Below are 23,578 nucleotides of genomic sequence, written 5' to 3'. Positions count from 1 at the left end.
TTGAGCACTTCTGATCAAGGCTAGTGCTGTACCACTTTGAGCCACAGCTCTACTTCTGGTTTTCTGATGGTTAATTGGAGATAAGAGTTTCATGGACTTTCCTGCCTGGGCTGGTTTTGAACTGTGATCCTCAGCTCCCAGCCTCCTGAGTAGCTAGCTAGGATTATAGGTATGAGCCACTAGTGCCCGCATTAGTTTTTTTTTGTTTGTTGGTTTTATATGGAATGCTTCATGAATTTGTGTGTCATCCTTGCACAGGGGCCATGCTAATCCTCTCTATATTGTTCCAATTTTAGTATATGTGTTGCCAAAGCGGACACATGTTTGTTTGTTTTAAATGAACCTCCTTTCTGATTTCCACAGTGGCTGCACTAATGTACATTACCACTGTGTATGGGTTTTTTTTTTTCTTTTAACCAGCATCCTCACCAGCATTTTTTTTTTTTGGTTGTTTTAAGATGACTAGGGTGAAATGTCATTTCAGTGTCATTTTGATTTGATTTCTTTATTAAGGATGTTGAACATTTCTTCATGTATTTATTAGGCATTTCTATTACTTCTGAGAATCGTCTGTCCAATTCACTTGCCCATTTACTGGATTACTTATTCTTTTGGTGTTTAGTTTTTTTTTTTAAAGCTGTTTATATATTCTGAACATTAATCCTTTATCAAATGAATACCTAGCCAAGATTTTCTTCTGTAGTTTATCTACTGATTCTGGTAACAGATGTATTAGAACCTTCTTAATTTAAGGCATTCCCATTTGTCCATTGTTGTTCTTATTTCCTGTCATATCTAGAGTTTTACTAGGGATTACATATATTTTCAAAACTCTCACTGTCAAGAGGTAGATGGCTCTTCAGTGCCTTGATTTCTTTCTCCTTGAGGTTAATTCCCATATTTTTAACGAAAATTTCCACTTTATCTAAAGACACCTTTATCCCTGAGGAAAGAAGGGAATGGATGTGAGCAATGTCTGTAATGATACACATTATTATTTCTAAGCACCAATACTATATAGAGAATGAAAAACAAAGAAGAATTTAGCTATTAAAGTAAACATGGTTTGGAATATAAACATGGTTTGGGGTGTAACTTTTAAACTTTAGGAATTTGGAATTCCTAAATTACTCTTCATAAGAAGTTTGAGGTTTCTAATAAGTCATGGCAAAGACTGAGATAAGCCTTTTATAAACGTCCATACATAATAGAATTTAAAGATTGCTAAATTAATGGAGAGAAAGGAACAAGGTCCATGAATTTACTCCATCATAATCACCTAGGAAACATTTAAAATCAAATTTATTTTTTAAATTGATACATAAACATAATATTGTACATATTAATGGGGTAGTATAATATTTTGATGCATGTATACATTTTGTAATTTTGTTGTTGTTCTTGAGAGACTGGGAATCAAACTCAGTATCTAGTGTTTTGCTCTTTGGCTATCACTCTTCCAACTGACCCATGCCTCTAAACTCTCATTTTGTAATATTTAAGTCAGGTTAAACATATCTCTTCAAACATTTGCCATCTCTATGGTTTGAACTTTCAAAATAGTTTTTTTTCTAGACTTTCTGAAACATACAACTTGATGTTAGTGGTGTGACTCAATTGGTAAAATACTTGCCTGGCAAGCATAAGGCCCTAAGTTCAAAACCCAGTACAGCCACAAAGTCAAAATGCAAACAACAGCTTTTTGGCATGTACAATTTATGACTATTATTTATACTTACGCAATGTACAATAGCACATCAGATCTACTTGTTCCTATCTAATTGTGACTTAGTACAAATTGACCAACTTTTCCTCATTCTTCCTTCTCTCCCTTTCCCTTGCCTCTGAAACCAGCATTCTACTTTCAACTCTATGAGATCAACTTTTTTAGATTCACACATAAGACAGATTCTGTAGTATTTACCTTTTGGCACCTTTATTTCAGTTGACATAATGCTTTTCAGCTTCATTTCTGTTGTTTTAAATGATAGAATTTCATTCATTTTTATGGCTAAATAGTATTCTATTCTGTATACATACTATATTATTTTTCTATTCATAAGCTGATCACATTTAGATTGTTTCCATTTTTCATTGTTGTAAATAGTTAAAAACCTTTCTAGTTACTAAGTCTAGAAATTCAACATCAGTATGATTTGAAATGTGTCTAGTATTCTGAATGCTAAAAAGTGACAATTCTAATGTACAACCTTATCTTGGAATCACTGCTTTTTGGGTCTACTGTAATTAAATTGTGGGTCTATTGTAATTAACCAGTACATTGCTGAGTGTAGTGTGCCCTAAAATCATGTAAGAATAAAAATTGAATTAGGTAGTGGGGACAGCAAGATTAACAATCTGAAAACTCTGAAGTAGAGTTTGTGAAAATGACAGCACAGCTTAAGGACCTGTTTTACCTGCAGAGAAAAGAAACATTAAGCTTTTCATTCACCTTTGAGACTTTCCAGTTCCTTCATCAGTCTGTTCTTATAGACCCTTCCTTTGGCTGTAAAAGAAAGTTCAAGCCTCAGGCAATAATGCAGATATTTAAAGTAGCATAAGCACATAATTTAAAAAGCAGACTTTTACATATTTTACTCTAGATACTAATAGTTTTATTTTCTGTTCTGAACCATATTGGTGATGGGGCATAAAATGTCTTTAAACATGGAGTATTAGTCCCAGAGTTTCCTATGTTGAGTCTCTCTTGAAGGTTACCATAGTTATTTTTAAATGCTCACCATCAGTTGGCAGATTATTTAGCAGTTGTATGATTTTATCTTCTTTGAGTGTTATCCCTATGTTTTCCAGAAAATCTTCCATGTTATCAGTATCAATCTTCTTACCTTGAAAAAGCAAGAAATGGGAATTGCTTAAAATTTGAAGAATGATGATGTGAAAAATGACTGTAGCATCATTTGTGGATTAAATGTTAATGAAGTAAACTTGACAGAAATGCAAACTATCGCAAAGATAAGCTTTTTGATTAAAACACACCCCAAGATCATAATTTCATTCTCTATTGTTTTCTTTGTGTGGACAATTAGGACTTGCTTCATAACTGCTGTTCCTAACTCTGCTCTTGCATACATACATCCTCTACATAGCCATATAGCTGCTATACTATTCATCCTAGTTTGTAAATCTATCACAACAGTCTCCTGCTTACAATCTTAGAATGACTTTGCACTCTACACAGTATAAAACTCATACTTCTTCATTTGGTATTCAAGGCCCTCCATGATTTGTTCCCTGGATTAGTTCCCTGTTGTTATAATAAATTACCATATACTTACTTGGTAGCTTAAAACAATACAGATTTTTTTCTCCTATAGTTTGGGGCCTTAGAAGTCTAAATTCATTGGGTAGAAGTCAAAGAATTAGCAGGGTTTCCTTCAGAAAGCTCCAGGAGCATCCAGTCGATTGCTTTTCTACTTTTAGCTTATACACCTTCTTGCATCTTCCAAGCCAATAAGTGCATCATCTTTCATTTGTTCCATTGTCTTTTGCTCTTTCTGTCATTCTATCTCTCTCCCTGCCTCTCTCTTTTAAGGATACTTGGGATTATATTTACAACCAATCTGGAAAGGTTAGGGTAATCTTCCCTCCTCAGGATCCCTAATCATATCCCCAGTCACTTGACATATAAAGGAATGTTTACAGCTTCTGAGGATAGAGGCCAGCCCATCTACATTCCCCCTTCTCCACTTTTTGAAGTTTATTCCTTACCAGAATCATGCTAGTTCACATCAGAGTACAACTCTGGTTTCATGCTTCAGGACTATTTCTTCTTCATCAATTTCCACATTGCTTCCCATCTTGACCTTTTCATACATTTTTCTTGTCCATTTACTCTGTGTGGTAAGGATCAGCTCATGGATTTTGTGTATGCCACTCTAAGAAATCATTTTGCAGTTCTTCTGGTACCAGCGACCATTTCATTTATGTGTTAGTTTCATATTTTTAGTTTTGTTCTGTTTAGATACTGGGACTTGGAGACAGGGCTTGGGCACTTTTCCTTAGCGCTTTATTTTTGCTCAGGACTAGCAGTCTACCTCCTGAGCCACACTTTCACATCTGGCTTTTTGCTGGTTAATTGGAGGTAAGAATCTCACAGACTTTCCTGCCAGTGCTGGTTCTGAACTACAGTCTTCAGATCTCAGGCTCCTGAATAGTTAGGGTTACAGGCATGAGCCACTGGTGCCCAGGTTCCTTTTTATTTTAATATTTTTTATAACATGGCACCAATTTCTCCCCATTACATAAGACCCAATAACATAAACCTTCTAGAAGTTTAGTTTTTTTTGCTCCATAGTTAGGATATAGTAGATACTCAATATAAGTTAGTAAAAATATAACCTACCTGTAAAAATAGCCCCTTCATCCAGTACCATACCCAGGTCAACTGTTCCATCATCTGTAAAACAGAATTTTATTAATAAAGATGATAATAGAAATTGGAAAAGTATATAAAAGGTATATCTTGAGGCAAAACAAAATTCAGCAATTTCTTTGTTATTTAATGCAGAATTCTATCCTGTTTTCATCTCAATTGGAAAATGTGGAAAGGCAAATTTTATATTTTAAAAAGGAAACTTCACATTTTTTTGTTTTTGGTCAGAAGTGGGGCTTGAATTCTAGGCCTGGGTTCTTTCTGAGTGGTTTATTGAGATAAGAGTCTCACAGACTTTCCTGCCTGGGCTGGCTTTGAACTGTGATCCTCAGATTTCAGCCTCCTGAGTAGCTAGGATTACAGGCATGAGCCACTGACACTTGATGAAACTTCACATTTTAGTACCATTTTTATACAATTTAGATAGTAAACTCTACTTTGTAGATTACAGGGCTGGTGCTGAGATACTTTCATATCTGGAGTAACTCTTATTGATTATAAATCTGGCAAGCAACTTAATGGAGCAAATGCTCTGATACAGAAGATTTAATTTGGGGCAATAATGAAGGTTAGTTCTATACTCAGTCCAGCAATAGCACTTCACTATGGTGGCTGTTCTTCCACTAACTATATTTAACAGGAAACAAAGAGCTAGATCAACCTAATTGAACTTTAATAATATTTAAAACATATTTTAAAATCTGTATTATCTTTTAGGCTCATATTGAGGCCTGAACTCAGGGCCAGGGCACAAAAGGTAGCAATTATTTTCTTTGTAACAGAGGGAATAAGTTCCAGAGGAGTTAACTTGGCCAACTGACCCAGCCAGGAATTTTCAGAGCTGAGATTTGGCTGATACTAAATTCCAGTTTCTTTCCAAAAATAATGTATAATCAGTAGAACCATTGGAATGACTCAAAAATTTCTGATGTTTTTCAAAGATGGCTATTGTTTTAGAAAGTTTTCATATTGAATGGTTATAGAGACCACTATTACAAAACCATGTTAATATGTGCTAGATATTATTGGAGTTAAAAGTGAGTTACTTTGGGAATTATTACTTTTCTTTATTTTGAACTCACTTCCAGTACAATAGGACTACAGGTATGAGTCACTGGTGTCTACTCTTCATGAGTTCTTTAATTGGCTATGGTATGACTGATGATTTTTTTCATCAAGACAGAACATCCTCAGATTTTTTCCCTATTTTTCATAAAATAAACCACCATATCCTATATGTTTTAAGTTAAATTAAAGATTAAATTTTATCTTACTAAATTTTTTTGAGACAGGGCCTTACTAGATAGCCTAGGCTCATTTCAAACTCACTGAGCAGCCACAAACATGTAGCCAACTGACCTCACACTTGAGATCCTCTTGCCTCAGCCTCCTCAAGTCTAGTATTCAGGCATGTATCCCTATGCCTAACTTACTAATCTTAATAAATGAGTTCTAATCCTAAAATATTTTCCAAATCAGTCTCTTGTCCATCATTAAGTTTACCTCCATTTCCCAGGCTCTCCTCATCAATAGGACAAAGGAAAGTTGAACAATATTGATCAGTCATAAAATATTTGATATTTGTCAGGATAGACCATCTGCTAGGCTACAAAACAAGTCTCACTCAGTTCAAAAGAATTAAAAAAACAAAATATGTTCTCTGATCATAAAGGGATTAATTAAAAATCAACAAGGGAAATTTGCAAAAAAATCCATAAATTTATAGAAATTAAATGACACATTTCTAAATAATAAAGAAAAAAATCACATAGGATACTAGAAACTATTTTGAGCTGAATGAAATGCAAACAATATAACTAAAATTTTGAAATGCAGCTAAAGCAGCAATAAGAGGAAAATTCATAGCTGTGAATGCTTAGAAAAGAAGATATTAAATTATTAGTGTCGGTTCATTTTAAGAATGTGGAGGGCTATGGTGTGGGGCCTGTAGTTCAGTGACAGACTTCTTCCTAGCATGGGCCACTGCGTTTGATCCATGGTATCCCCTCCCCTCCAAAGAACAATCTAGAATCCAGATAAAAAAGAATAACTAAACCTAAAGGTATGCTGAAATAATTGTTAATCTAATGAAGACTAGAGTAGATCAGCACAGTGACATGTGCTTATTGCCACCCAGCTGCTAGTGTGGTTGAGGCTATGAAGGTCCAACAAAGTGAGAGTCTACCTTAGAGAAAAATTAGAGCTAAAAATCAATAAAATGGAAGCAGAAAATTAATTGGAAAGACTAGTGTTGGGTGCAAAGATCATTCAAAGTGATGAACATTATTTGCCAAAAATGACAAAAAATACCAAAGAGGAAGAGACTGGAGATGTGACTCAAGGAGTAGAGGGCATGCCTAGCAAGCTTGAGCCTTGAGTTAAGTTTCCAGTACTGAGAAACCACCCATCATCTACCCACCCACCCATCCATCCATATAGCCATCCATCCATCTACCCACCTACCCACCCATTAATCCATCCATCCATCCATGAGTGAGAATATTCCTATTAACTCTACACAAATTTAAAGGATTATAGAGGAATATAACAAACAACTGTTTCCAACATAATTTAGATGAAGTTGTAAGGCACAGCTTACTGAAATTGACTCAAGAAAATCAAGGCTAAACCTTGTAACTTGGTTTCAGGTCCTTCCAGTCTTTTTCCCCCCAAGCTTTTTCTTGCTACTTTTATAACATGAAGCAGATATTCTAGCCACCAAGAAATATTTCCTGCTTCCAAGATTTTGTACGAATTTATGGTTTTATTTGCATTATTTTCATTATCTGGAATGCCTTGGATCCCCTTTCTAGAAAACTCAGTTCTTTGCTTTTAGTATCTCATATATATATATATATATATATATATATATATATATATATATACACACACACACATATATATGTGTGTATATATATGTACATATATATGTGTATATATACACATATTTATGTACATATGTATATATATTTTATGTATATATATATAGAGAGAGAGAGAGAGTACAATTACATAGTTTGATAATGACCCATCAGCAGTTAAGACTCTTTAGAGATCAGACCCTGTTATCCTGTTTTTATATTTTTAATAGTTTATGTATATTAGCTCCCAATAAAGTTCATTGCATGAGTTGATACATTATTGAGGGTTGGACACTTATGTTTAACTTTTAAATGTTTCTTCAGACTCCAAATCTACTCTCAGAAATTCCCTTATATGAATCCAAAGGAACAACTCACCATCAATAAGCAGGTTGCTTTTCAGGTCTTCATATTCATCATTGTCAAGGTCAAACCCCATATTTTCCATGAAACTTCTTAGCTTATGAATGTCAAGCTTTATTTCTTAGGAAAGAGAGGATGGGAAATAGAGAAGCAAGTAATATTGACAAACCAAAAATGATTGTCATATGCATGCATGAATTTAAGAGTAAACCAGCAAAAGAACAATAAAGTTGTTTAAGTAAAAGGAGCAGACATGACAGAAACTGCTCTCTCAGTTTTTGTAGCTCTTATGAGACATTTATAAGAAAAGAGAGTAAGTAGGGCTGGTGAATTCTGGTAAGAAACTGTATTTATAATTACACTAATAAAGGGTTACAGTGAAAATGATAATTTCTTCAAAGGTAGCTATGTTCAAGGTAGTAAATGATCAGACAAAAACCACTTAATAAGTAGGTTAACAGACAAATTTGCCATCACTGAAAATATGTGTGGTTTTTAAATAGTAAAAAGAAAGTCTCATTTACCTGATTGCTCTTTTCTTGGGAGAAATTTCAGGCTTTCCAGAAATTTTTGCTTATGTAACTTTCCAGCAGCTGCAAGATAAGGCAGAGTATAGTTAGTAATTGGTAAGGAAGTATACTGAAACCCAAGAATTTCAGACCTCATACTTTTACATATAGTTTTAGACAAATAGAAAAAAGATGGTGGTTGTTGTCCTCCTCTTCTTCCTCCTCCTCCTCTTCTTTTTCTTTCTCCTTCCTCTTCATCAACTTTCACTAAGTGAGTGACTACTTCACTTACTTACCATCAATTGGTAGACTTTTCATCAAAACATGGTTGGCTTTCGGGCAGAGTCTTAACCCTATATTTTTAAGAATATTTTCCACATCAGCAAAGTCAATTTCTTCTCCTTAGAAAAGAAAATGGTAGTAAAATGGTCAGATTCCAACATTAAATAATAGTTTAAATAATAATAGACAATAAATAATAAAAACCAACCATGTATATGATGTATCAAGAAAATAAAAAGCAAAAGAAACCTTGAGTATTGTCTATATGGAACCAGAAAGATAACTTAGAATATAGCTTCTTTCTGGTAAAAGGGAGCCCCTCCAGCTTGGGGAAAATAAAACAGAGCATACAGAAAGTTTCTACAACAGACTTCTAAGTATGCAATGGACATTATTCTGCCAGTGTGTAATGTTCGCTCTACTCTTTAATTTTTGCCTGAATTATGACATTGTTTACAAATGTTATATGTGTAATTTTCCTTGTCATTTTTCATTAAAACAAAAATTATGTTACTGAAAAACTCCATAGAAGATAAGTCTTGTTACTTAGGCATTACACTATGGCCTTTTAAAGAAGATGTAGGTAAGGACTGAATATAAGGACAAGTAGGATTTAATTTGTAAAGTATGTCTCTTTAGTTGCATATAATTACCAGTGATATTAGGATTAAGACATCATGGAAAGGACAACAGAAATATTAAAAAAACTTGTTATATATTGAGATCATTTATTTTGCTTTTTCATAATTTCCCACTCACCTAAAAATTTATAGACTTCACTCATAAGTAACTTCATTTTAACTCTTCTTTCATCTACAATACAAGATAAAAATTAGATATTGTCTTGCTGTAGAACAAATTATGTTCATATACTGAACCCTTAAAACCTCTGTGATTGTATTCAGAGAGTAGGATCTTTAGAAGATAAAGGTAAACAAAGAAATAGGGGTAGGATGTAATATGATGAAACAGTGCTTTGTAAGAGGAAAATTACCTGGGTATTGAACGCAGGTTCTTGCACTTGCTAGGCAAGTGGTCTACCACTGAGCTATACTTCTTGCCATTATGTATGTATGTATGTATGCATGTATGTATATGTGTGTGTGTGTGTGTGTGTGTGTGTGTGTGTGTGTGTGTGTGTGTATGTGTTTGGTGGTCCTGGGAATTAAAATCAGGGCCTTGAGCTTACGAGGCAGGTGCCTAATAAGGTGTCTTTAAGTTGTGATACAAAGGGATTTCATGTCAGTTTATGAGCACAATGCATGCTGATAAATGTCACCCTTTCATAAAGAACCCATACTTAAAAAATTATTGTAAAGATACTGTACAGAGGGGTTACAGTTACATGAATAAGGCAATGAGTACATTACTTGTCGATCTCTGTTACCCCTTCCCTTGTTGTTGTCCCATTATCCCTTCCCTCCCCCACCTTCCCCTCTCCCCTCCACCCCACCTCATCCTCCGCCCAGAGTTGTAAAGTTCGTTTCCAATATACTGTAGTGTGAGTCTCATTGTTACAATGAGTCATCCTGCGTCCTTGTTTCACCATTTTGTTATTCTCCTTCCCCAACCCAGATTAGACAAATGTATATATAAGATGTAAGGTACCAAAATCAAGTACAGTGACAACAGGGGATATACCATAGGGGGAAGAATATACAAAGGAAACAAAAAAAATCACCTAGTACATTTAAAACAACAACAACAAAGACAGAACTCTGTGTCCATATCTTGGGGTTGATTTCACTTAGCATCAACTTATATGATCATATGTACATAGCATTTGAGGTTTTCAGCTCATCTGATAAAATTATCCTATACATATACTAATTATTGCAAATAAGGGAAACCATGGGGCCTAAATTTTTCTGGGACTGGCTTACTTCACTTAATAAGATTTTTTTCAAGTCTTTCCATTTCCTAACAAATGGGGCAGTGCCATTCTTTTTGATGGAAGCATAGAATTCCATTGTGTGTGTGTGTGTGTGTGTGTGTGTGTGTGTGTATATATTCATACTGTGGTATATATACTGTGATATATATATATATATATATATATATATATATACATATATATATATATATATATCACATTTTCTTGATCCACTCACCTACTGAGGGCATCTGGGTTGGTTCCATATCTTAGCTATGGTGAATAATGCTGAGATAAACATAGTTTTTTGATTTGCATTTCTTTCATGGCAGAGAAGTTGAGCATTTCTTCAAGTGTCTATTGGCCATTCTTATTTCCTCTTCAGAGAAGTCTCTCTTTTAAGTCTTTGGCCCACTTGTTGATGGGGTGGTTGTTTCTTTGAGGATTTGTTTTTGGAGAATTTAATTTTTTGAGTTCTAAGTATATTTTAGATATGAGGCTTTTGTCTATTGTATAGCTATTGAAGATCTTCTCCCAGTCCATGGGCTTTCTATTACTAGCTATGTCTTTGCCATGCAGAAGTTCTGCAATTTCGTGCAATCCCATTTGTCCAACGTTTCTATGATTTCTAACACTTTATTTTTGATTTTGGCTTTTTGATAGGATCTCACTACAATTGCCCAGGTTAGTTCGGAACTTGCAATTCTCCTGTTTCTACATTCTGAGTAACTCAGATTGTAGACATGAACCACTTCTCCTGGTTTCACATAGTTTTTTTCCCCTCCCTCCAAAAGAGAAACTGTGTATACATTAATCTCAACACTGATCATGATTTCATTTTGGTATTCTCTAGCAGAGGAACTCTGGTAGCAGCAAAATAAGCATATATTTTATCTAAAATTAAGTGATATTAATGATCTCTAAATTTATATTAGTATTAATTATTTTAATCCCAATAACAGAAAAATATTAAGATAAATATTGAGATAATATTTTTTCCATTCTTTAGACTTGAGTCTTTGTGTACTGCTAAGTTTTAGCATGAAATTGATAACTATACTTGAGATTATTCTACAGAGATATAAAATTTTTCTTAGCTGGGCATAGGTGGTTAATCCTGGAGGAACCAGGCTCAGAGTTCAAGGCCCAGGACTGGAAAAAAAAATTTCCTACAGGCACCATATTTTGAAATACCTTCAATTGGCAGGTTTTTACATATTTCCTCAATTTCTTCATCATCCAGGAAGAATCCCAAATGTTCAAGAGCATCATCTATTCTACCAACATGGACCTCTCCTTCTGAAGAAAGGAGGAAATATAAACAAAAGAATTATGTATTTATTTCTGAAAGGGGAGAATAAATCAGCTAGGGATTAAAAAGAAAAAAAATATTCTTCCTTCTCAGTGCTCTAGGCAGCACTGATATAGTAGTATATAGGATTAATTCACCCAGAAGAGAGAGATGAATTACATTTCTTTCAGGGGATGAAAAATTTCTTACCAGTAAGATTTAAATCTGCTACAGTGACAACACAGTATAGGCAATTATGCCAAATATGAACAAACAAGAATTCTATCACATAAAGATCATAATTACATAGAGAATTTTCATGCCTATGGGATGAAGAAGGTAATCATTGAAAATATACGAGGTTTTTGACAAGTAAAAGCAAAGTTGAGGATCTTGGGTCTGTCTATCTCAGCATGCTTTCACTTACCTCCAAATGTCTTCACACCATCCATCAATCTATTTTTATACACCCTTTTGTTTTCTGTAAGATATAATGGTCAGTTTAATTCATGCAGAAGTAGCCAGTTTTGTTAGTTATGAGCTTTTGTAAATTGTCTTAGTTACAATTTAAAAACATATGAAAGGAAATTAATATGATTCTCAAGGTTCACTGTTCCTTCTCTGGCATCTGATATACTGTAAGTAGAATGTACTAAAACTTGTTAAAACATAGAGGTATACTTTCCTTTCTAAAACTATGATTACATCTTTTCTGTCTTTGGCTTTAGGCTGTTACAGATACTGAATACATCATTTAAAAATACTTACCTAGAATAGCAATACTCCAAAAGAGTTATACCTCCCAATTTATGATGCAAATGCTGAGGACCAGACATTTATGATATAAATGCTAAGGATAAGATATTTTATATCAGAATTATCTCTTTCTTGCTTTAATTTTTAATATAATGTTGAACAGTCATACTTCTAGAACTTTATTCACAGAACTCATAAGCCCAAAGTTCTCTGAAATTGATTGTTTTGTCTTAAAATGCTTACCATCCATTGGCATTGTCTCCAGTAGTGCCTGGTTTTCACTATTTGTTAACTCGATGCCTATATTTTCAAGGAAATTTTGTGTGTCACTGGCATTAATCTTAATACCTTCAAAAAAGAAAGGAAGCACGATAAGTGAACATTTTCATAAATACCGACTTTAAAGAAATAATAAAAGCGACTGCAGAAAATTCCTGCAAAATAATTGTAGAAAAACAAAGGCTCATTGGGGCCTATCTTGTTGTGAAGGAGCTAAAAACTAGAGCATGATTCCTATAAGCCTGGTCAGAAGAATACTTGAGTGAGAAGAGGCAAGGTGATAAAGTTGAAACATGCAGTCCTTTCCTGAGTCTTCCCAAGTCTGAAACAAATTATCAGGTGTCTGGCCACAGGGAGAGACAGGAGAAGGGTAGAAAGGCATGAGAGTGCATAGCAGAACAAAAGACAGTAAGAGATCATGTAAAATCCAGAAACTTCAGATTTGTCAAAGAAACAAATGAACCCTAAGGAAGGGGGAGAATTCCCTTAGCAGAGTTTTAAGAAAAAGAGGAAAGGAAAGTTTTGGTAAGCTCTACAGACACACAATCTGGAACCTACAAAACTATAATTTAAGATGTGACATCTGTGAATTGCCAGAAAAACAGATGCAGGAGAAGCACACCTTCCCTTCCCACATATAATATGGCTGCTCATGGGCTATGAAGGGGAATTAGACTAAGAGAGGTCTTATAGTTAAGTTTTGCATTCTGGGAGAAAAGAAACCTTGCATTTATACTTCTAAGACACAAAGGCCAACCCTTCTCCTCTGGCTAATTTAATGAACATCCTTAGAATCACTGTGGGCCCAGGAACTGGTTCTGACTTGGGTATAGATTTGCAGAGACAGTTCTCCCTGATGGGCAGGCAACTCTGCAGAGGGAAGTTGGGAACTACAGATGATCTCTGGGGAGGGAAATCAGGTTGGTCTATGTGAATATAAGCAACTGTCACCTGAGATTGCTATATCCTACAAAATTATCCTTTAAAATGGAGAAATAGAACTTCCCCAGGTAAGCACAAACCAAAGCAATTAATGACTACTAAGCCAGCATTGCAGAAGATACTTCAAGAAATCCTCTATACAGATGAGAAAGAAAGATTCACAAGGGTTTAGAAAAGCACAAATTTATAAGAAGAATAGATGAACAAATGAGAATTGGGTGAGAATTGGGAGAGAATCAGTTATGTTCAATGTAGTAAACCAGCAAATCCCTAAAATCAGTAAGTGATAAAAAAGAATAAAGAATACTCAAATCAACCAGGAAAAAAAAAATTGTATAACCTACCTCTCAATATCATCCCTAAATCTAACCAGCCTTAACTCTCTAATTGAAGGCTGTAGACTCACTGACCAGATTAAAAAACAGACTCATTTTTTTTTTGTTATCTTCAAGAGACATACATCACTGGCAAAGGCACACAGAAACAAAGTATACAAAATGATACACCAAAATAAAGTCTGATAAAGTAGTCTTCAAGTGAAAATTAGCCACAGAGATATAGAAGGTCATTATGTAGTAATAAATGGAAGAGTGTATCAGGAAGATATAATAATTATAAATAAAATGCACCAAGTGTTGGTGTACCCATTTTTATATAACAAACACTGCTTGACATATAGAGGCAGATATGTTGAGATAACCTAATCATGTTGACAGTTTTCATAACCTACTGTCATCAGCAGATAGATTATCCAGGGAAATGGACTGAAACTCAATAACACCATAGAACAAATGGACAAACAACTGTCTACAGAATCCACCATATACAGAATGTGGGGAAAACATTCTCAGCAGCCCATAAAAATATCTACAAAACAGATCACAGACTATAAAACGAATCGAGAAGTATAAAAATTGAAATAATTCCTTGAATAGTAACAGATCAGAATCAAAACTAAAAATAATCAATAGCAAGAGAAACTACAAAAAATATTCAACATATGAATGAGCAATGCACTTCAGAATGATCAGTGGATGGTATATGGGAATATGGTAGAGGTAAAGAGGCTAAAAATTTCCCTGAATCAAATGAAAGTGAAAATACCACTTAACAGAGTACAGGATAGAGTAAAGGTGGTTCTAAGGGGAAAATTTATAGTTATCCAATATTAAAAAAAACCCAGAGATCCACAACCTAATGATTTAACCTCAAAGTCTTATGGGTACAAGAGCAAACCAAATCTGTAATTGGTAGAAGGCAAGAAATAATAAAGATCAGAAGTGAAATTAATGAAATGGAAATCAATATAATGTATCAATGAAACTAAATTGGTTCTTTGAAAAGATAAATCAGATTTGCAAGCCCTATCCAATGTAACAAATTCAGAGAAAAGACTCAATAAAATTAGATGTGAAAAAGGGAGTATTATAACAGATAACACTGAAATCCAGAGTACTGTTTGAGCACATTTTTTTTTTTTTTTTTGGTCAGTCGTGGGGCTTGAACTCTGGGCCTGGGCGCTGTCCCTTAGCTCTTCAGCTCAAGGTGAGCGCTCTGCCACTTGAGCTACAGCACCATTCCGGTTTTCTGGTGGTTTATTGGAGATAGGAGTCTCACGGTCTCTCCTGCCCGGGCTGACTTTGAACCCCGATCCTCAGATCTCAGCCTCCTGAGTAGCTAGGATTACAGGCGTGAGCCACCAGCGCCCGGCCTGTTTGAGCATATTCTAAAAAAATTATACTACAACAAATTGGAAAACCTAAAAGGAATGTCTAGACACATATTACCTACCACATATTAACCAAGAGGGCATAAAAGACCAAATATATATAAAAATCAAAAGACTGATAACTCTCAACAAAAACTATAAGGTCAGACAGATTAACTACTGACATATACCAGATAGTTAAAGACACCAATGTTGCTCCAACTATTACCTAATAGAGACTACTTCCAAACTCATTCTTTGAAGCCAGTGTTACTTTGATACTAAAACTGGTTAAGGGCACAGCAAAAAAGAAAATTATAGGTCATCTTCATTGATGAATATAGATGCAAAAATGCTCCATAAAATACCTGCCAGTTAAATTTAACATGTGAAAAGATCATGTAACACGAAGTTGGCTTCACATCAGAAATGAGAGGATTGATTAACATATGCAAATCAACAAATAGAGAAAAAAACAAAAAAGAACAACCTAATTAAAGATAGGCAAAGGACTTGAATATATATTTCCCCAATGAAACCATAAAAATGAACAACAGGTAATGAACATGTGTTCAACATCACTAATCATCAGGAAAATACAGTTCAAAATCCTCTCACATTTGATAGGATGGTTATTAAAAAGACAAGAGAGAGCAAGTGTTGGTGACAGTGAAGAAAAAAGAGAAACCTTATATTTTGTTGAGGGTATTTTAATGGATAAAATTAGTGTAGAAAATGTGTAAGTTCCTAAAGAAACTAAAGAAATATGCCATTTTGAAACAAATAAAAAATAATAATACTGGCAAAGATAGAAAGAAAAAGAAATCCTTATTCATCATTGGTAAGAATATAAATTAGTGTGGTTGCTATGGAAATCTGTAGGGCAGTTCCTAAAAAAATTAAAAGTAAAAACTACTATATGATCCTCTTATTCTACTTCTGAGTATACTCTGAAGAATTAAAGTGTGGAGGCATCTATATATTGTGTTTGTTTCTATACAGTTCACAGTGGAAGAATGGAGAAAACAAAAACTATACACAATGGAGTTTTATTCAACCATAAGAATGAAAATTTTCACTTTTGGGAAAATGGATGGAACTGGAGATCATCATGTTAAGTAGAGAAAGTCAGTCCCACAAGGCAAATATTGCATGGTTTCTCTCAAATTTGGAAGTTATGGGAAAAAAGAACATGGAAGTAAAAGAGAGATTACAAATGTATAAGAGGAAAAGGGGTAGTGAAATATGACCTAAGTACATGAAATACACATGAAAATATCATAATAAAGCACATTAGTTTGTACATGAATACATGCTGAAGAAACAACAATTATTTATGCTCTCAAAACTACAGAGACAAGACATCAGCTTATATTAAAATAGACTTCTTTAAAATTGATACTTATAGCCAGAGGCCATGACTTATGTTGTAATTTTACCTAGTCAGGAGGTTGAGATCTAAGGATTATGGTTCAAAGCCAGCCAGGCAGAAAAGTCCATGAGACACATCTCTAGTTAACCACCAAAAAGCCAGAAGTGGAGCTGTGGCTCAAGTGATAGAATGCCAGTCTTGAACAAAAAAGCTTAGAGACAGTGCCCAGATTCTGAGTTCAAACCCAACTACCAACACAAAAAACAAACAACAACCCCCCCAACCAGTACTTATTTAAAAGCTAGATAATAACAAACCCAAATGTATTCTTAAAAAATTCATGATTACATTGGTAAAACACTTGTGTGGTATTTATGGAATAGTGGGATAAACAATTTAATATATATACACACATATATAACAAAACATATTACTTTTGTATGTTTCTCACTTACCAGAATATAACTTAGCAATAGTAAACAAGGAATTCAGGCTAATCTTTCCAGCATCTGAAATACAAAGCACAAATCTGAATCACACAAAATTTTTTGATTGCTGTTAGAATTGGGATCACTTTTTCCCATAAAAATTTCCAGGAGAATTGTTGCTAATATTATAGAATCCTAAAGAGGTTATTTGAACATACCAACTTAGGTCTTAAGTTATTTGACCTAAAAGATAGCTCTTTCAGTGTGAGTAGGTTTCAACTCAGAAATCACTGATGTGCTATTTCAACCTCTCCTTAAATTTGCTAATATTTGTTAAATGGAAACACTGTCCTTTCTATCTGTAAAGTGCTTGTCAGTCTGAACTACTTTTACCTTCTTACTTGGTTTGCCAATCTTTGACCTTTTTCTAAAAACTTCTATTATTTCCTTTGATAAATAATTTGTTTTCCCTAGTTACAGCTAAACCTACCAATGCTCTTTTCAGTCTTAGAGGTGAGTAGAATGATCAGAAGTTATATTTTCATCCTTGAAAATTTCAACTCTACAAGATCTTTCCTCTTCTGTCTTCTTTTCTTTCCTTTTCCCCTCCTTCCTAATTTTTTTTAGTACTAGGGTTTGAATTTAGGGCATCAAACTTGCCACTTGAGTCATATCTAGAGTCTTTTTTTTTTGTCCTATTCTTTGAATAGGGCGTTACGATTTTTTCCCTAGCTGGGCAGTACTGTGATGCTCCTATTACAATCTCAGCATACCTGAGATAACAGGCGTTTGCTACCATGTAGTTTGTAGTTGAGATGGGGTCTCACTAAAATTTTGCCTTGGGCTGACTACAAACAATCATTCTACAGAACTCTGTCTCCTGAGTATGTGGGTCATAGGAGTGAGACTAGTACTTCTTCACTGTCTTTTTTTTTTAATAATACTTCCTCCTTTATTAAGTGAACAAAAATACTCCTAGATATTCTGTAGGAATACTTGAGCAATTCTTCTGAAAAGAAGTCTTAAGTGGTAAATAAAATACCATCAACTTTCAGAAGGTTCCGCATATCTTCCACTTCATTCTTTTCAAGCCCATACTCCATGTTTTCCAGAATGGTTTCTAGTTTATTCTTAAAAGCCTTCCCTCCTGAAAAAAGAAAGAAAGATGAAATGATAAAGATGTGAAATAATGCCTAAAATGTGAAGTTCTTTGAAGTAGAGTTGTGGCTGAAGTGATAAAGCACCAAGACTTAAGCAAAAACAACAAACCAAACAAGAGTGAGAGATCCTGAGTTTAAGCCCCAGTACACACACATCACACACACACACACACACACACACATATTAAGAGATTTATTTCTTTTTATGTACCAAGGAGGAGAGAGAAAAGCAATTGTAATCAATCGTTCAAGGAAAAGATTAAAATGCTTATAGCAGGGTAAGGATTAGAGATATAAGGAAAAGAACATATTATACATGTTACAAAATATACATATTACTGCTGATTTTCCTTCATAGATACCTATAACAAAGAAAACAAGGTTTAATACTCATTCTTCTTTGAGTTATAGAAAGATATATCCAACACAAACATCCATATGATGGCTACCAAGTTTGAAACCAGTGATAACAGTAAATGATCTCTACAAACTTAGTAGTTGTTTGAGCTATTTGGCAAAAGGATTAAAAACAAACTGGGTGCTGGTGGTTCATGCCTGTAATCCTAGCTATGAAGGAAGCTGAGATCTGAGGGTTGGAGTTTGAAGCCATCCTGGGAAGGACTATCTGTCTCCGGTTAGTCAGCTAAAACCCAGAAGTGGAGGCATGGTTCACGTGGTAGAGCACCAGCCTTGAGCAAAAAAGTTAAGCTATCGTGTGAGCAAGGACTTGAGTTGAAGTCCCAGTGCCAGAACCCAAAACAAACGAACAAATAAAACTGTTAAAATAGACCACAATGCTTCAGAATCTGGCTTCAAATCCTGGCTCTTCCCAAGTTCAGTCTGTGTGACCTTAAGCATGAAGCAACTCATCTGGGAAATACTGCTAATAAATACTTACTTTTAATACCACTCTGAGACTGAATTAATAGATGTAGTTAGAATAGTGCTTGGAGCTACACTCAACAGAAATGTTATTATCAGTAATTAAATGGACTTTTTGAAAGAATAAACACACTTAAAGATCTCAGTTTTACTTGACATGTTTATCACTTACTGTGAAAACTCTTTAAACCACTTAGCAATCGGTTCCAATACACCTTTCCATCAGCTGTAACAGAAGATATAATTAGTGTCACAGGTAAAGTGATACCACAGTTCATAAGAAAACTGTAGATTGCTAAATCCTGGGAGCCAGTGGCTCATGCCTGTAATCCTAGATTCTCAGGAGGCTAAGATCTGAGGATCACAGTTCCAAGCTAGCCCAAGGAAGAAAGTCCATGAGACTCATCTCCAATTAACCACCAAAAAGCCAGAAATGAAACTGAAGCTCAAGTGGTAGAGCACTAGTCTTGTGAACAAAAAAGCTCAGGGACAGTATTCCAGTCCTAAATTCAAGCCCCAGGACCAACATATGCACACACATGTACATGCATGTGTGTGTGCATGTGTGCGCACACACACAGAATAAAGTGAAGAGGTAGAGAAATTTCTGAATTTGTCCATCTTACTATGCTTAAACTTCTCTCTGAATTGACCCTAACTTTTCTTTTTTCATTTATTATTACTCTTTATTTAAATTTGCTTGCATTAGTTATAAAAAGGAAGATTTCATTGTTACTTTTCCACACTAGTTTATAGAATGTTCCTATCAGTTTCACCTTCTTACCTTCCCAAACAATTTCAATAGACTTCCTTGTTAAATTTCCATAGTTGTAAACAATCTATTTTGACCATATTCATCCTTTTTCAAATGAATTTCAAGATTATTTACTCGCTATTATTCTTTTTCATTAAATTTTCTTAGTTTATTAATTTAAGAAGTTCTCAATCTTGTCGGTGGGGGGGGAAAGGGGTGGAAGGAGAAGGATTGGGATTGGGGGGGAGGGGGGAGGCTGGGAAGGGATGTGAAGGGTAAACAAAGGAGGAGGCTGCAATGCTTGGTAAGAAATGTACTCATTATCCTGCCCATGTAATTGTAACCCCTCTGTACAGTAGGTTCACAAATAAAATAAAATAAAATTAAAAAAAAAGTACAATCTCCACTATAAAAGGCAATTTTATAACACATATTAAGGGCAAAAAATTCACCTCCATTGCCCAGAAGTTCTACCCATGGGTATTTGTAAATAATACCAAAGTATTAAAGATGTACTATGTAAAATTACATTTGTTTCAGTATTTATTATTTTTATAATAATGAAAAATAAAGAGAAAACTCTAAAGTATTCACAAATAGGGCTGCTTAAATAAATTATGGCATCCAAATGAAAAAAAAAAAAAAAAAAAAGAAGTTCTCAATCTCAATCCCAAAAGATTAAGCCTTACCCTGTAATAGTTTCTGTGAAGGCAAGGATTTTGTCTTTAATTTTTATTTATCATCCAATAAATGTGGAATAAATGTTCAGTGATTCTGTACTTCCCCAATAATACACATACCTAAACTAAATTCCCCTGAAGGCCAGAGCTGTATCAGAAATACTTACAAGTAATTGGCAGGCTCCTTATCAACTCCCAGAGTTCCTTTGGAGTGAGTACTATCCCCATGCGTTTCAAAGCGTTATCTATTTCATTTACACTAATCTTGTTTCCTATGAAAAGACAGAAATGATGGCTGATAAAAAATTTAACAGAGGGGGGTGGGGGGGTAGGTAGGAAGGGGAAACAAAGGAGGGGGCAACAATGCTTGATAAAAATGTACTCATCTTGCCCATGTAATTGTAACCCCTCTATTCGGTATTTTCACAATAAAAAAATTAACAGAAACAAATGATTTTTTTTTTTTTTTTTGGGTCCGGTCATGGGGCCTGAACTCTGGGCCTGAGCGCTGTCCCTCAGCTCTTCAGCTCAAGGCTAGCACTCTACCACTTGAGCCACAGTGCCACTTCCGGCTTTTTTCTTTTTTGCTTATGTGGTGCTGAGGAATCGAACCCAGGACCTCATGCATGCAAGGCAAGCGCTCTACCACTGAGCCACCTTCCCAGCCCCGAAACATATGATTTTAAACTACAAATTCATTTAAATTTAACTACAAACTTAAATGGTCATAATTCAGAGTCAAGACTCTAAGGACATATAAAAAATAGAATTGTATGTTTTTGTGTATGTGTGTGTGACAGGATCTTGCTATGTATTCCAAGGTGACCTATGACTATTATAGTACAGGCTAGCCTTAGCTTAAGGTCTTTTTGTTTCTGTCTCCTGAATGCTGGGATTATACATATACACACCCCTACACCCAATTTCTTAATTCTATAGAGAAAAAGTCTCTCTCACTCTCTGTCTCTCTCTCTGTCTCTGTGTTTGTCTCTCTCTTTTTGGTGCTAGTACTGGGGGCTTGAATTCAGAGTCTGAGTGCTGTCTTTTAGGATTTTTGGCTCAAGGCTAGCACTCTATCACTTGAGCCACATTTTTACTTCTGGATTTTTATTGGTTAACTGGAGATAAGAGTCTTACAAACTTTCCTGCCTAGGCTGGCTTCAAACTTTGATACTCAGATCTCAGCCTCCTGAGTAGCTAGGATTATAGGCATGAGCCACCAGCACTTGGCTTTATATAAGATAATGTTAATATTACACTTTAGTCTATGTGAGAAGATTATTCTCAAGATTTATGATAATGCATAATCTGACCAAATATTGTGGTAACCTAGATTTTTGGTTATTTGAGCAATTGATACAATGGTATACATTACTGAAAAAAAATCTGGAAAATTACAGGATACTGTATCAAGACAACAATTTAGTAGTAATTTCATCAAAAAACATGTAACTCAAATTAATCTGTATCATTGGATGAAAGATAACATTAGCATATCAAGAAGGTTAATATGTCAGTGTCTGTGTGATATAAATAGAATATTTACTATTATAACAGTGAAGGTATTTTACTGCTATTTACAATAATTTCCCCCTATGTCTTTCACTTACCAGTATATAACTCTACAGTTTCCATCATTTCAACCATTTTAACATTTTCACCTGTAAGATAAGGTATAAATGAGACCTGCCAAAATGACTCAGGCCCAGAAAACACATTATAATTCTTTACATTGTGGAATGGAACCCTGAATTCAGATAGCCTGATTTGTTTTATGGATGCACTAATTTTCATCCCCAGATGGACATGCAATTGAAGATTAAAAGTTTATATATGATAAATATATAGCACAGAAGAAGAAATTTCCAGACCAGTATATCAAATTCAATATGTAATGTGGTAGGAAATTGAAAAATCACTGCTTGACTTCTTTTTCATTTGGCCTGTCTCACAGTAGGATCAAAGAGCATTTGTGTTTGACTTTTTTAGTATTACAGGATTTAAAAGCAATGTATACTATAATATTTCTGTAGCAACTACTTTTAAAAAATTTACTTTATTGTTATTTTAGAGGTGATATGCAGCAGGGTTACATTTACATATGTTGGATAATAAGTATACTTCCTTTCATACAGTGTCATTTATTCCTTCATTCTGTCCCATTCCTTCCCTCCCATTACTACCCAGGACTTGCATAATTCACTTTCACCAATGTCCAATGCATTTTTTTATTCTTTTTCCTCGGATTCTGTGCCCTCCCTTAACTCTCCCACAGATGTGCACATGAATACACCATATGTAAGATAAAGAATACAGAGTCATCAGAAAAAGAAAAAAACAAATTAAGGAAAAAGTCCTCTGTTTCCATATCTTCAGAGTTTGTTTCAGTAAAGTATATTATTTTATGTACATATGAAGGGGCACTTGGGTATTGCACCTTTGTGATTCTCTCCTAAGACTAGCCTCTTTTGGTCTCTACGTATGTGAGTAATCCTGTGTAATTTGTCATATCCCAGTGCGTTTTAGATCTCATTTCCCCATATTAGGGAAAACATGCGCCATTTGTCCCTCTGATCTTGGCTTACCTCACTTAACACGATTTGTTCTAGTTCCATCCATTTCCCTGCAAATGACATTATTTTATTCTTTTTAATGGCTGTGTAAAATTCCATTTTGTATATAGGTACCACATTTTTGAATCCACTCATCTGTAGTGGGACATCTAGGTTTCTATATCTTGGTTATCCTGTAGCAACTACTTCTTTGTGCAGAAATATACATGAGCACCTTCTCTATATATCTAACTTCCTGGCCACCAGATTTCTAGTATTTGAAGAGTTTTCTGCCAGGCCTGGTATTGAACCATGATCCGAGAGGTCTCTTGGGATTATAGGTTTGAGCCACTAACATCTGGCTTCTCTGTCTTTGTTAGGTTTGTCAATTTCTCATTGACATTAGAGTTTAGGTTACAGGTGTGGATCACTGCTTAACAGATTACCAACCTCAGATTTAAATATTATAATCTGAGGTAACAAATTTTCCAAA

At 34.7% G+C, this 23,578-nt stretch overlaps 1 non-coding gene across 1 annotated transcript; it reads right to left on the bottom strand.

Annotated features, from left to right (window-relative positions):
• Positions 1 to 213: 213 nt before the first annotated feature.
• Positions 214 to 320, bottom strand: LOC122103626. Its single transcript, XR_006146800.1, has one exon. It is a non-coding gene; the product is annotated as a U6 spliceosomal RNA (small nuclear RNA).
• Positions 321 to 23,578: the final 23,258 nt, after the last annotated feature.

Source organism: Dipodomys spectabilis, unplaced genomic scaffold (genome assembly GCF_019054845.1).
Source record: "Dipodomys spectabilis isolate Male_0828 unplaced genomic scaffold, ASM1905484v1 ptg000018l, whole genome shotgun sequence".
In the NCBI taxonomy this organism is placed as follows: domain Eukaryota; kingdom Metazoa; phylum Chordata; class Mammalia; order Rodentia; family Heteromyidae; genus Dipodomys; species Dipodomys spectabilis.
Note: the sequence above shows the minus strand (reverse complement) of the source record. Positions and strands in the feature narration are given on the sequence as shown.